Raw genomic sequence first — 16,127 nt, 5'->3', positions numbered from 1 at the left:
GGTTCCATGGTGTAATGGTTAGCACTCTGGACTTTGAATCCAGCGATCCGAGTTCAAATCTCGGTGGAACCTCACATTTTTCACTGAAATGAGACGCTTTTCGGAATCTCAATTTTATTTCCCTTTATTTCATTCATTCCCGCTCCTAGTATTTACAATTCGAATACATCATGAACGAAAGTCGGTCTTAGTTTCGTCTGACTTTATTTTGTTCCGTGTTCTTTACATACTATCACTATAAAAAATGTAATCTGTATTAATTTTGCTACTAAATAGTTTTTAAAATAGTGTTCGTTCATATCACGTTGTGCATATGGACTTCACTATGGAAGATGAAAAGTGAGGATTAAAGAGGCTTTCGCTAAAAGTGTTTCCGCCCGGTTTCGAACCGGGGACCTTTCGCGTGTGAGGCGAACGTGATAACCACTACACTACGGAAACGGAACTGTACGTGTGCTTTTCTTTCCCATTATTATGATAGCGCATGGAAGGGGGTGCTGAAGCACGGCATATCAACACAGTAACATTTAAGCCAGCTGGCTCCTTCCATGCCAGTGAAGTCAGACAGATCATTGTACACTGGATTAAACTTGCGACCAAGATCCCGTTAATATATATGTCTTACTCCATGGACACTCCCCATCTTTTGAAGTTTTAAAGGAATGTATTGTTTCATTTTGAGTGCCCCAAATCAATCCAAAATCCTTTGTAAACGTGGATCTGTCTCCAGTGCTGCATCAACCACCTGTGCCCGCACCTGGCACAGGTGAGTGTCCCTGTATTAGATCACTACCACCACCTATGCACCTCATACCATGCGCCACACACCTGAACGATTTATCAGCAACAGAAGAGATATTGTTTTCCCTGGAAAATGCAATGCCCAGAGAGCCACATGAATTTGAATCACACACCCAAAGAGGACGACACATAGGGGGCCCAGTATGACACAGGGGGCGCAGGATGGCGGCTATAGCACAGCAGTGCACGTGCCAGAGGAAGACAGAGAGAAGCACGTGGATGCGGTGCTTTAAAGACATGCATCCTGTTTGAGCTTCCAGCATCACATAGACTCAATAGACAGCTGTGTGACTGTCTCCCAGGTGTCCTCTGCCATGTGTTGGTTTGGGGCTCTGCCGATGCAATTACCACAGAGCAGCCAGAAGGCACCCCAGTAACTCAGCAGCCCAGGAACGCCATTGGTTGAATGTCATCACTTGTCTCAGAGAAAATGAATATCGTTAGAGGGCTTGAGCATGCGTGTGTGAAGTGTATTTCTGGTTGTGCATATTGTGACCAACCCTACAGATGTATCAACCTGTGACCGATAATGGCATTTTAACGAGTTGGTTGCAAGAGGGTGCCTGGGCAGTATGGCTGTGTGCTGGCCACAGCAGGCCTGAGCAATCTTATGCAAGGGAATTGTCTTTATTATTGTTATTTAGTATTGTGAACACTTTTCCCGCCCAAAAGGAACCAGAGGGCAATTTCCAGAGAAATAGAGAACTGCAACATACACGTACTAAATAATCACAAATACAGTAATTTCTTAATAAATCCAAAACATCCAATTGCAATTCAAGCTGCAGGAGCACTCCTCAAAAAGTCTTTTAAAACATGGTGGACGAGAATTCAGAGTGCACGGTAACAGTGCACAGCACAGGTTCAGATGCGTTCCACACTGCACAAGCCCCCTTAGAAAAGGAAAGGATCCACTTTTTAATGTTTGTTTTTAATAGAGAATCAACGTTTTTCTTCTAGATGACCTGATTACATATAATATGAATTAATCCAAATAGACAGAAACACTGGGCTGAACAGTTGTAAAGTTTTTAAAACAATATAGAGCTTTATTTATCATGTTGCTTGCCCCCCATTGTGACGCAGTGACCAGGAGAAATTTGACCTAACATCCTTAATGCATATACAAGCAGGGCTTCAGTATGTTAGACCGCCTTAGGGGTGCCAGATTTGACTTTGCGTGGAAATACAGAAGATAATTCATACAGTCCACTCTTAATCACACCAGTCCCTGAACTACTGTCCTAAAACCATCTTTAGGCAAAGAGGTGACATACATTTCAGTAGCTGTAGATTTTGTTCATCAGATTAGATAGTGAATACAACATGCTTTGCAAGGGACAGTCTGGGAACACAAAGAAGCCCAGGACTTAACTGTAGAATATATTGGCGCAGAAACAATATGTAAAGTGAACTCTCCCAGGCAGAGCTAAGGGATAGAACAAGAACTGAGTCTTGGAAGGGCTGCGTTTGTCCTCTTCCAGTCTCTAATGTTCTGGGAGGGTTGTTTGAGCTGCCGGATGCTCTCCTCGGTTGACACCATTAGATAAATATGGGCATCTTGCACACACTGCTTCATGAAGAATCCCAGCTGGTCAACCATCATCACCAGTGGCTCCATACATAGAGTTTTACTAACGGCTGTCTCCTAGGAAACCTAAGCTGGTGTAGGGCTAGAGGAGAGCTGTTACTCCGCACCCTGACCAGTTCAGACAGCTTTGGCCATAAAGAAGATTAACCAGTCCCTCAAGCTCTTTCACTTCCAATACGGGCAGGAGTATGTCAGTCCAAAAGACATTGGGCCTCATTATGAGTTGGCCGGTAACCCGCCTGAGCCACCGGCCGGCTACCAGCAAACTCACCTTACCATTACCGGTGCCTGAAATCCGTGTGTTACCGGGATATTACGGGTGCCAGCAACGGTGGTAAGTTCCCATTCTCGGGAGTCCCATAGGGGCCCCCCAGTTCAGCATGGTGCCCTGGGTCCACCCAGGCCACCCTCCATCCAGGATGCTCCCGGCATCCACAGTGCGCCCAGGCCCATGTCCCCATGGGCCATTGGGATCCTGTCCTGCAACAACAGAAAGTCTGGGTGATCCCGGCAATCTACCAAGATGCTGGCACCCCCAGCACTTGTGATGCTGGCCGTGTGTCCACTGTCGCCCCCCACCAATGGCGACGAGGAAGACGGACCCCTGCAGCACAATCTGTTGCCCGCAGGAGAAAGAAAAGGAAGCAGCACCCACTGCCACAAGAAAAGGAGAGAGTGGATGCCCAGTGACCCACCGGCAGACCCTCCCTGGCCGCAGCCGTGTGTGAAGAGGGTGCTTGTGCAGCCGGAGTGTGGGTCAGCCTGCAGCACTGCGGCATCGGCCATCAAGTGTTTTGCCTGCTCCCGCCGAGGGAGAAAGTGCCCAGCTCCGCGATAGCAGCTCCAAACCAGAACACGCATGAAGCAGCATCCGCTGCAAAAGTAAAATGCAGAAGAGGCGGCATCCGCCGCCGGTCAGAAGAAATGTGCCCCAAGAAGAGAGTAGATGCTAAGGGACCTCTGCCGCCTTACAGAGGGAGAGCGCGATGCTGCAGCGTGGGTGGCGCTACCGTAATCAATAAATAAATCTCCTGCCGGAAAGTGGGAGGAAGTAAGGTGCACACCAGTCTTCAAGAGGTCAGATGTTTCTGTACGGTTTTCGCACTATTCTTTTGCAAAGGACCAGGTGTCTCCTGGAACAGCTACAGCGAAGCAGGGCCTCAAGAATCGGTTGGATGATTATACTTGTGATGAGACAAAAGAGCTGAAAAGCAAGGGTTCAGTGGGTACTATGTAACAGTTTTTAATCTAGAGATCATGCTAGACTCAACAGGGACACATTCCATGGAGCATCGATAAGTGGAGGAGTACCTAAGAAGAGCAATAGAGGCACATAAATCCGCGGATTAATAGCTCATAACTCCACCACTAGTGCAGAGCTACCAAAGCCCAATGATAGAAGAAAGTGAAATTAGAGTGTGTATGTGGTTGTGCAAAGTGCAGACACTAGCCACAGTCTACGCATTTGTACATGCGTACATACATGCATGTGTCTGCTTCCACAGCAAGTGTACTGCAATGAGATCTAGTCGCTCAGAGGCTGTGATGGGCCACTATCCTTGATGTGGTTTGCCCTTATATGCCAGTATCCATACATAAGAACATAGTCCTGCTGACGTTGTCAGTAAAAATGCCATGCCACAATAAGAAAACATGTCACGACTGGCTGCACCCATATATGCCAGTATAGCGATATAGGAACGCTCATCATACTGGCTTTAATTTACCCTTGATGCCAGTAAAAATGCAATGCCATGTCAGAAAATAGCTTCAGGCAGGATGCAACCAAATTAGCTAGTCTAGCCAAGTAATAACACTTACCATTCAGTATAAATCCCTTTTGTTTTCCAGTTCAGTCCACTTTATTTCCTCATGCATTCTTCAATTATGTCCCCACTCTTTTGCCTTCTCATTCTGAATCCTGTCTCCCTGTACTGAAATCTTTTTTTTCTCTGTATCCCTCTGTGCATCTCTATCACATCACAACTCAGATAACTTGGTTGGGGAGGGGGGCGCTGTAGCTCTCATAGAAGATGGCCGCCTGATTGTGAACTCCGCTTCGTGGGGCGCCTTCCTGTTTGAATCCTCCTTTGGTGCCCTATTAAAACCTGGGCCAGCCACCCTATTAAATTGCTGCAGGACCCGGGCGTGTGCTGCTCGAACCCCGCGTCCTGAATCAACCCTATCGCAGAGATCCAGTGCTTTGAAATTGGGCCGGGAGCTGGCGCCGTTCTGCCCCGCTCCTCTGCTCCAGAGTCATTTGGCTTGACTCTGAGGATCCGGGGCCTACTGGGGGGAGGGGCACTGTGCGGTGCGGCGTCACCTTCTCCCCACTCCTCGAGGAACCGTTGTGGCCTGTGCGCAGACACCAGCCCCCTGACTGGACCCCGGGGTGCAACCCCAAATGTAGAGCTGTTGCTCCGCCGCCTCTCCCAGGGCGGCGTGCTGCCTATCAGTGCCTCTTGTGGATCCGGAGAGGAGGCTTCCTGTTCTGGGACCGGATTGCGGGACGCTCCCGCTCCTGGCTACTGCGGTGAGTCCCTTCGGGTCCCACCAGACACTCTGCCCATCCGCACTGTAGTGCTGCCGGTGCTGGCACGCGTCGCCTCCCTCCCTGGACTCACGACCGGAACCTGGACCTTCTGTGCCGGGACCCACTGTGGCTGTCGTCACGCTCCGCTGCCCTGCTACCCTGCCAGACGCACAGGGCCCCCGCTCCTAACGCGACCTGGTGGGCCCTGTCGGGGGGGACACAGACTCCTCGGGCGCCGTCATCTATTAACCCGTGCACCACTTAGGTGTTGGCACACGCTGCCCGCTGCTGGCCCTTGGATTGGGACCTCTTCTCTTGGTGTGGATCCTACTGCTCTCCACCGTAGTGCCTGCATGGGGTATTCGCCGTGGTGATACACCTCCCGCTCATTGCGCCACATATATCAGTTGGGACACCACACAGACCATGGTTAGTGGTGCACCAGGCTGGTCCCCCCTACCGCGGCGCGCAGTGACTGGACCCTCTGCTTTACTTGGATATACTGGGATCGAAGACCCCTGCAGTGACTGTCTCCTCGCTGCCTGGCCGTGGGCGTCCTGCTAACCCCTCTGTGGTCCACCACTGCCTTGCTGGGAGCCTTGGCGGACCTCTCCTCCGACACAGGAAGTGGACTCCCCAGTTTGCTCAACCACATCAGTGCCCATAGCTGCTCCTACTTCCACCCCTGTCACGGCACACTGATCTCCGGTTCTTGGCCTTCACCCGTGATCTTCGGGGCGGTCGACACCAGGGGATCCACTCACTGACCACTCAGTGCCCTCATACCACTGCCGGCCAGGGAGATCCCCCCCGGACCTGCGAACTGGCGGGCAGTGGTGACCAGAGACTCCACATCCTATTACAGCACTACTTTCCACTTCAACCCTGTCGTCCTCTGGGCGCCCGAATGCTCTGAATAGCCTGTCCGACCATCCTCTGTGTCCTGCCCTCTGCCTCCCGACCTGCCTCGACACTCCTGCCGCCCGCCCAGGCCTTCGGGCCCACCCTCCGCCTGGTGCCATGACCAAGGGAGCTGGAAAGAAGCAATGCTCAATTAACATTTTCACAAAAACCCCGTTGGGGCCGGTGGGGGAGGTGTCCGGGTAGGAACCATCTAACCCCTCGACCTCGGACCCGGCAGACGCTCAAAAAATGATGGAATACATCCGGGAGGTGTTCACCACGCTCCACAGAGAGCTTGACGACATGAATGGCACTATATCCTCTATCAAGGCTCATATGGAGAGGACCGACGGCCGGGTTGCCGAGATCGAGACACGAGTGAGTACCACCAAGGATAACTTGAGCTCTCTAAGGGCGGAGGTCTCCACACTTTCTGGCCGTGTCGCCGAGGTTGAGAAAAAGAACGAGGACCTCGAATCACGCTGGAGACGTAACAACCTCCGCATTATCGGAGTACCCGAAGATGGCATAAAGGTACCCATGGAGGATTACTTAGAGTGCACTCTACTAAAATTGTTAGACTCCAAAACTCTCCCCATAGTTCGCGATCGAGAGAGCCCACCGTGCCCTCACTGCAAAGCCCAGACCGGGTGCACCACTACGACCCATTATAGGTAGAGTTCTAAACTTCCGTGACCGTGACGCCCTGCTCAGGCCGGCTAGAGCCAAGGGTGAACTCATTCTGGGCGCTGCCAGGATCCATCTATATCCTGATTTCTCGGTGGCAGTCCAACGTGAACGCAAAACCTTCCTGGCAGTAAAGAGGAGGCTTCGAGACCTGCAGGTCAAATACTCCATGTTATACCCCGCTAAATTGAGCATTGAACATTCCAACCAGGTCTACTTCTTCACAATCCCTGAGGAGGCCTCCAGATTTATCGATGAACATTTCCCCGGCTGACCCCCTTTTGAAACACACATTGTCAATGTTATGTTTATTGGCTGATTGTTCATGATTTGGGACTCCGACTTGGTACAGAAATGTCTACCCGGTGGATGAGCGTGAGAAGGGGCTGTCTTCCGCCTACTCGAGTTTTTCGGTCTATGACATGTATGTTCTGGTCCTTAGGGCTGGCCTCATAATCCCATGGGAGACTCTCGTAGTTATCACTGAACGCCTCTCTGGTTCAATTTCTCTCCGCAGCGCTCATCCACTGTTGCTAGTTTACTCTATTAGTTGCTGTTAAATTCAGTCACCTTCCTGGTCTAGTTGATTGATTAGGGGGCTACTTCCCCCATACGTGAGAAAATTGTTTCTATATTTTGCGATCATGCCCTTTCCACCCAGGTGGAGTCCTACCCGGGTGGCACAAGATGTCATCACTAGGCACCATGCTTATCCTTAAATTGCCTTCCGGTCCGGAGCACCGCCGCCAGGCCAGCTCACAGGCCCCCTGGCGTTGATGCCATTGGTTTGGATTTGGTTGTTTGGGCATGGGGTTGTCATTCCTCTGTTTGTTTGGGGGCGGGACGTCGGAGGGGGTGGGCGTTGTTGGGTTTTATGTTAAAAAAGGCTTGGTATCCACAGGGGAGGTAGAGTATGGGGCAATATTGTTCAGTTATTATTGCAAGGCTGATCAAATGGTGACCGATCATGGGGAGCACCACCCCGTTAATCCGTCACTTCTAATGACCACCTCTGGACTGTCAACTGAGGATAACTTGACATTCATGAGTTGGAATGTGCGGGGGCTGGGAAACTATAAGAAGATGAAACAACTACAGCTTCAGGCCAAACGCCATTGGGTCAAAATACTGTTTTTACAAGAAACGCACGCCTACACCGAGTATTGTGAAAGATTTGCCAAAATGTGGGGCCCTCAGAGGTACTTTACTAATTATTCTACCCAAAGCCGGGGAGTTATGACTCTAATTCACAGGAGCCTTAAATTTAACCCCATATCTACACAGATCGACCCCCTGGGCAGATATGTGTTAGTCCATGGTAGTCTGCAGAATAAGGAGGTGGTCCTATTAAACATCTATGGATCCAATATCGACGACCTGGAGTTCTATTCACATCTCACGTCTCTCCTTGACAGCTTCCTGCTAACAATAATCCTCTGGGGAGGTGATTTTAATACGATATTTGACGTAGACCTTGACAGATACGGCTCCAGACCTCGCCGACTTTCCAAAGCAGCCTACACTACACTGTCATCTCTCCCCAGTCTTTCCCTGGTGGACGCATGGAGGCTTCTCTATCCCGACTCCCGCTCCTACTCCTTCTACTCTTCGGTGCATGACTCATATTCCTGAATCGATAGATGGCTAGTGTGTGACATACTTATAAGGAACATATCTCACCTATCGATCCTTCCCAGAACCCTCTCTGTTCATTCACCGGTGACTATTACCCTTTGTTGGGGCCCGGATCGTGACCGCAGCAGACACTGGATAATGAAACCTCACTCTCTCCTCGACCCCGTCTTCAGCTCAGAGCTGGAGACCGCCATTGAGGAGTTCTTCGAAATTAACACCAACACAGTGTCCTCACAGGCCACCCTCTGGGAATCTTTCAAAGCTTATATAAGAGGTATTGCCCTGTCTAAGGAGAACGGCATCCTTAAAACAATTCACAGAAATATTGCTGAAAGCAAAGCCATGCTGTCCGCACTGGAAGCTCAATGCTCGCTACACCAAACTCCGGAACTCCTGGCATCAATCGGTACGGAACTTGACACATTCCGTTTTCTTGCGGACCGCGAACTGAGGTTCCTGGACAGCCCGGGACTTGCGAGGAAATACGGCGAGTGTCAACGCCCAGGCCATCTTCTGGCCAGGCTTCTCCACCGAGAATTTGGTGCCCCTCCCATCCCTGGAGTGGAGAGACCCGATGGTACCCTAGCCACGTCCCTGCAAGATATTAACTCTGAATTCCTCTCTTTCTACGAATCCCTATATGCCAATGCAGACAATGTCCCGACAGCGGAGATCTAGTCTTCCCTAGATAAGCTTCCCCTCTCGATCCTCTCCCCTGAGACCATTGGATGTCTCGAGAATCCATTCACCACCGGGGAATTCTTGGATGCCATAGACTCACTCTCATCAGGGAAATCCCCAGGCTCAGATGGCATTCCCGTTGAATTCTATTAACACTTCAAATCACTCCTACTCCCTCGCCTAATGGCCCTCTGGGAGGAATCAGTGGAGGTAGGTCTGTTTCCCCCTTCGCTCTGTGAAGCCACAATAACCGTTTTGCTGAAGCCCGGTAAACCCCCCACTCAATGCTGCTCTTATAGTCCACTCTCGCTTATCAACGGGTACGCCAAATTACTAGCCCTACGCCTTGCCCCCTACATGCCGCATATCATTCACCCCGATCAAGCGGGATTTATTCCGGGACGCTCCACCTCTCTGAACCTGAGGCGTCTCTTCAACATTATAAGCAGGATTAACCCAAATCTGCATGCAGTAGCAGTGGCACTCGATATGCAAAAAGCCTTCGATTCTGTCTCGTGGGAGAATCTCTGGCGGGTTCTTAAAAAATGCAAATTCTGCCCCGCTTCCTTTCCTGGGTCGGGCTGCTGTACTCCAACCCAGTGGCCAGGGTTCGTACTGAGGACCGATGCTCCCCCCTTTTCCAAATAACTAGGGGCACTAGGCAGGGCTGTCCCTTCTCTCCTCTGGTCTTTGCCATAGAGATGGAACCTTTCGCGGACATAGTATCCCTGTATGCTGATGATGCCCTTCTCTTCATCCGTTCCCCCGACACCAATTTGGCTCCGATATTGGAAGATATCCTTTTTGGACAAGTTTCTGGCCTCAAAGTAAATTGCTCTAAATCTACCCTTTTGCCGCTCACTGCCTGCACACGCCCCCCTCCTGATACCCAGCGATTCACATGGGCCCAGTCAAGCTTTACCTACCTGAGCATAGTAGTGTCTCGCCGATTCGAACAGGTTTTTGAAGAGAACTACCAAAAATACCTCACTAGCCTTACGACAAAAGTCGCTGGAGTAGGCTCCCGATCTCACTTGCCGGCAGGATAGGGATACTAAAAATGGTAGTATTACCCCAGCTTCTGTACAGGTTCGCCAATATCCCCCAGTGGCCGAGCGGCTGGTTCTTCCGGGTGCTGACTCGTACCCTTAATACCTTTCTTTGGCACTCAGACATGGTCCGGCTTAAACTCAAGACCTTGACCATCCCGATGGAGGTTGGCGGCTTCGGTGCTCCTGACTTCCTTAAGTACTGGCTGGTGTCCCAACTCCAATACACTTCACACTTGTTTAAAACATTGGACCCCCCACCTCATGTCAGACTCGAAAAGCTATCGATCAGCGATCGTGATATTTGCTCCCTGGTTATCACGCCCATGCCGAGGGTATTAGACTCACTTGACCCGGCGGCCTCTACTTCTCTGGCCCTATCTAAAACATGGTAATTACTAGGCATCGCCCACCCCTTTCATGGTAACTTTCCACTTTGGAACTTCCTCCCGGAGGTCCCACATGTACCTCCCGTCATCGTTCGCCGGTGGGCAGAGCCTGGATATGAACAACTATGGGACTTCTTCGAACAGGGTAACTTCATAGAGTGGCCAGATCTTCCACTGTCCTTGAAGCGGAGACCATCCGCTTGGCTTCAGTAGTCACCCCTCCGGAAAATCCTTAAACACAAATACCCCAGTTTCCCAGTGCTGCCACCTGATGAACCTGCAGTTACGGAGCTTACCTCTCCCACCCCCATGAGGGGCAAAGTTTCCAGACTCTACACCCTGGTACAGGCTAGATCGGCCCCTACATTTACCAAGTTAAGACATACCTGGGGGGATGACCTTGGTCTCGAAATCACAGATGAACGATGGGCCCGAAAGTGTGCATGTATTCATCAGGTATCCTTTAACTCCCGCTTTAAATTGATCCAATTCAAGGTGCACCACAGATACCACTACACCCCGAGCAGACTACACCACATTTCAAATGACTTGTCCCCAAGGTGCCCCAGGTGTGGCTGCGACAACGCTGGCTATATCCACATGATTTGGTCCTGCCCCCGTCTCACTCAATTTTGGAGCGCAGTATGTGCTACTATGTCAGCTATCCTCGATCACCCTATTACCCTATCCCCAATGAGTTGTCTTTTCCATGACTTTTCTGAGCTCCGCTGAGATTCCAAAAACCTGGCTGGACTTTGCATGCCACTTGCTGTACGCTCTATTTTACTCTGCTGGCTTCGGCCTACCACACCCACCCATGCACAGTGGCTCAGGGCGGTCACATGGGCATCGGACACCGAAGAATCCTGGGCTATACAACAGCCAACCCACTAAAGACCCAGAGATGTTTGGTCAAGGTTTCGTTCATACATGGCTCCCATTGATTCTGCCTCGGACTCTACATCTCCAGTCCTCTCCCCCTGCTATTCCCGCACAACCTCCGGAATTGTTCACTCACTGCCCCCACACCCACCTTGGATGTCTGCCACATGTGCACAAACTGGTTTTGAATTTGCTTTATATGTTTGTATTACCTGCATTGCTCTGATTATACTTGTCCTGTATGTAGCTCACCTGTTCCTGTGCTGCCAAGCTAAATAAATAAAAGTAAAAAAATAAATAAAAAAAAGATAACTTGGTGGATGGGACAGAGAGGAAGAGGATGTGGGCAGCGGCAGACCCTAGACGGGCCTGCCACCTCCCCTCACTCACCTAAGTGTGCCAGCACTGAGAGGCAGACACTGTTGCCACCTAGATCCTTTATTACTTTGGGCTATTAGGTGGCACCCACCTATATGCTGAAACTATTGCATTAGAGTCCAGATCGGGGAAAAAGGCATCTGAGGAGGGAACCAAAGCTTGTAAGTGTTGTTTAGTTATTTGCCCACCCATTGACTGCCATGGCCATGTGGCCATTCCCACCCAGTCCTGCCCCTCCAGACCCAAAACTCCTAATTATGGGAACTCTTTGAGTTAACTTTAATCAAGACTTACCATCTAGCTTTGCACTCGAAATGTCTGCCAGTGTTTTTTCAAAGCAGTCTTCTGAGGGCTAATGTCTTAATTGCAGGAGTAAAGTGCCACCGGTGTAATTAAAATGTCGTAACCAAGTCTACATTCACAAGCACCATGCGTGTCCTTCACTGAAGTCTTGATAAAAACATGCATTGACAAAGCCTACTGTGATGGCTTGTGTTTTAAGATTTAAGTATTAGACGTTTGCCGGCACTATTATTAGATACCCAGGTACACACACCATTTTGCTGCTGGTACCATCAGTGGCCAGTTAATACCACTAGGGTGGTGCCTGGCAAGTGCCTTTCCCAGGCCTAGATAAAAGTCCAAACTGTTGGCATTGCCAGTGCTTGTTTAAAAGCAGCAGCACATGGTGCCAAGCAGTCACGTGGTGGTGCTTTGCTATTGGATCGGCCCTCTGTGGCACAACACCAGTGACACATATTCCTGCTAGTGAAGCCAGCTGTAATCCCTGAAAATCGATATTCTGCGGACAGAGATAAAACAGAAGAAAGATTGTGGGAAGTTCGCTCTATACCAGGTGATGAGAATGTGGTGGCAAACGAAAGCCTGACACATTCCTTCTGATTTCTGTGGCGAGGCGAAAGAGGAAACATCCCAAAGTAGAACAGAGATAGAGAATGAAAACAGTTCCCACATACAAAAAACTCCGTGCCGACTCTAACATTAGTGGAACGTTATCGTAAAGGGATGTAGCACAGCCACCAGCAGTCCCTATAGCAGAAACAATCTCGGTCCTGCATCGATTATCACTTTCGATTTCACTGCCGAACCTTTTCTACAAACTAGATTTCATTTGCAGAATTACTGGGCCGAGGGTCGGACGGCACAGATATTACGATGGTGTGTTTTACGTGAGGGGATGTAGCTCAGTGGTAGAGCGCATGCTTTGCATGTATGAGGCCCCGGGTTCAATCCCCGGCATCTCCAGGTGCATATATTTTTTGGGGTACGCATGAACGCCAACATTTAAAGGATATACTGTTACATCCTCTTTGGGTTTCTGGTAAAGAGGACTATAATTTTATGTCGCATCTCACTACATTGAACATATTCCGTCGCTCACGTTTCAAGACTATCCTTCTTGTGACTAGTTCACATTACCAGACTGGGGCCCTGTCTAGACAACAAACAGCCGGAGCTGCCTCAGCAATACCGCGAATGGGGTTCACAGTAAACAAAACCCCTGGAGAGATGGTGACTGACAAATATAGATAGCATAGAACAAAGTGATCATGGGAAGCAGCAGCAGCAGGCAGGATTGGGCAGGCAAACATTCCACGTGACTTCTCTGAAGTGCCTCGAAGGAGTTCTTTAAAAGGGAAAAATAGAATTCATTAAATGTTTTCTTTAAAAATAGCTGTAAATTATCATAACCTATTCGTTGATGTGTTTTTTTTAAACTTTGTTTCAACGCTCTTAACATGTACATAGTCAAAGTAAAACTGTGCACTTGATTCGCCGCCGTCTGCAAGCAGTAGTACATTCATTTCAGCATACGGCAATACATAACGCCTCACTGTGGCAGTGCACAAGGATCTTATAGCATAGCACAGGCATGTTTTATTGCATGTATGTATTGTGTTTTGTATGACACAAACCTTGCTGGGGCATAACAGAAAATTTTACATTCGGGGTGACGAAATGACTATTGCTCTGTAGGAGCACAGGGGTGAGTAGTGTCCAAAACACCTACTCAGCCCCAGACTGCTACTAAACCAGCAATGAGCGCAGTCATAAAGGGGAAGCCGACACACCCGACAGGTATACCCCCTATGCCTCTTTTGGTAACTGTGGCAAAGGGCAGTCTAAATTCTTTCTGAGGCGTTTGAGCTGTTACATTTGCACACAAACACCAATAGTATGGTGGTACCAACATGAATAAATGCCCAACCAAGGTTCTACAAAAACAGGAACTTTAGGAAATACGTACAGTGCATACAACAAATTAAAAACAATAAAGACCCACCTCTCTAAAGGAAACGGAGAGAATACACACTATGGGAATAAAGGGGCATTCAGTGTGAAGACAGGGGTGCTGGCCAATGATTTTAGCAGCACATTTCAATGTTCAAGGATATGTCTTTTAAATGGCTAAGAAAGGTGGCTTAAAAGTTACTGAGGTGCCGAGGCAGACAAGGGGGACAAAGATTCTTCAAATGCGCATGTCTATTGTGATTGGGGCTCAGCAGCATCGAGTCAGGCTTATTGGAGCTCTTTCTGGATCGAGTCAGTGTCAAGCCGTTTCAATTGGTGGTCCCACGAGATCATGGGCGCTGAGACAGGTTGAGTCCGCTCGAAGTGCTCAAATGGTACAGTGCAGACTTTTCAAAAATGATTGGCTAGATTGCGCAAGCTGGTCACCCCAAATGTGCCCTTGGGTGGGTTAGAGAGTAGAGCTTGCCTCTGCCCTGAAGCCTTCTGTCTTCAGCTCTATGGCAGAGAACTTTGGTATAAACTAACCATTCCCAACACATTTCCAATGAATCCTTCCTCTCCTTCTTCTGAGAATCCAAAGATGAATCAACTGAGGACCACATTTCCTGCCTTTATAAAGGCAACATTCTACAGCAGATTGGCCCAAAACAAGAATGTAGTCAGTGTCCAATCCAGGCTGCTATGACATGTGTACCTTGTCTTCCAATGTCATATATAGAGTGCCTGTGTCTGCAGAGAGTGGGGAGAGGGAAGGATGCGTAGGGAGGCCTGACAGAATCCAAAACAGTAAAACCCCTCTCTTGACCTAAGCCTGATCTCGTGGTACTCTAACTGCACCCACTATCCATGTCTGCATGCTTCAAAATGACTCTGGTGATCGACACCCTAATGTGACAGTGGCTTTGTCATATCAGGGCTGCCGGTGAAACACTCTTTCGCAGGGGACCTCCCGGTAGAGAGTTCCAGTACGCTGATGGGAGGTGTTAACATCTTCAGAGGCATAATAAGAAGAGCTTCCTGGGACAAGGTCCCACATGGATTGCCGGGTGGAGGTCAGAGAGCCGCTACTGGGTGAAGAGTGACCCCCAGAGACAATAATAACCCATCTGGGGGGGAACGATGTGGCACAGCTGGGAAGAAGGCAGCTGCTTAAGGAAATGTGCGCCACGTTCTGGGCATTGAGCGAGGAAGGGGGCGCTTGTGGACTCATATGGCCAGAATCGTGCCCAGATAAATATGGAGGGGTGCAAATTCACACATGGCTGTGGAGAAGTGCCAGAAAAAATGGAATATGGACATGACAAAGTTTTGCAGGGGAGCATGTTTCTCAATGTTTAGGGATGGCCTAATAAATTGGGGTGTACCAGGATACTACGATAAAGATGGGGTTGACCTATCTCAGGTGGGCTCAGACATATTATTGAATTTTAACGACGGATTGAGAGAGCATGGTTTTATTAAAAGAAAAAAAGAAGAAGCAAAGAGGAGGAGGATGGGGGCAGCGAAGGGGCGACAACCCCTTCTGGCCGTTGCGGCCAGTCAAAAGTAGTACAATGTTGAAAAGAGAGCTGATGGCATTAGAATGAGCTGGGTGCTGGAGGACAGAAGTGTTGAAGCACGTACGCTACTGATCGTCTGTGTGGACTTGCATGTTGAATATTAATATTTTGTAAATAATTATGCCTGGGCTTAATTTGTTATGGGCTTCAGGCGAGGATAAATGCCAGGCCAACAGCAGGTTAAAGCTCGGGATGAGGGCATAGCAGCACCCGACGTCATATGTTAGAGAGATGGCACACCCACCCTGAAAGGGGGGCATGAGGGCACCAGGCAATAACATGGTGGAGGGCCAAGGCCCCTCCAACTCCAATTCACAGGGCGGCAAACACAAGGGTCACAAAGCAAAGGTAACCCAGGTGGAGAAAGGCAGCAGGACAGGAAGGGGTGGCTGTCCCGAGGGAGAGGGACTCACGATTGGAAGGGCAAGGTCTTCTTCACACCTTCCAGGTGACTTCAGAGACCCGGGGGCCATTTTGTTTATGTCTTGTCAGCGATGGATGTCACACCAACGATCGAGCAGAGAAACATCCTCTTTACAGAGGAAATGACCATGAGCAATTAGCCCCGTGTTTAGCCTAACACGGCAGGTGGACACATAGGGCTGGAAAAAGAGCAGCCCCCGTTTGCAGTTTCCAGCCCCGGCTGGTGAAAAGAATTAGATAATGTCACTCCCCACAGCCCAAAACCAGAGATACACAATTCGTCCTGAGCGGGAGGTTCAGGAAGGTTGCAGGAGTGAGACCTGGATTTTGGAAACAGTTAAA

At 49.5% G+C, this 16,127-nt stretch overlaps 3 non-coding genes across 3 annotated transcripts; 2 read left to right on the top strand and 1 right to left on the bottom strand.

The window, feature by feature from the left end:
- TRNAQ-UUG (transfer RNA glutamine (anticodon UUG)) lies at positions 1-72 on the top strand. Its single transcript has one exon. It is a non-coding gene; the product is annotated as a tRNA-Gln (tRNA).
- A 296-nt stretch (positions 73-368) lies between these two features.
- Positions 369-441, bottom strand: TRNAV-CAC (transfer RNA valine (anticodon CAC)). Its single transcript has one exon. It is a non-coding gene; the product is annotated as a tRNA-Val (tRNA).
- Positions 442-12,723: 12,282 nt separating this feature from the next.
- Positions 12,724-12,795, top strand: TRNAA-UGC (transfer RNA alanine (anticodon UGC)). The gene has a single exon. It is a non-coding gene; the product is annotated as a tRNA-Ala (tRNA).
- The last annotated feature ends 3,332 nt before the right edge of the window (positions 12,796-16,127 follow it).

Source organism: Ambystoma mexicanum, assembly GCF_040938575.1.
Source record: "Ambystoma mexicanum isolate Mex_15411 chromosome 12 unlocalized genomic scaffold, UKY_AmexF1_1 Mex_chr12_unloc.2, whole genome shotgun sequence".
NCBI lineage: Eukaryota > Metazoa > Chordata > Amphibia > Caudata > Ambystomatidae > Ambystoma > Ambystoma mexicanum.
The sequence above is the reverse complement of the archived record's forward strand: the minus strand, read 5'-3'. Positions and strand labels throughout refer to the sequence as shown.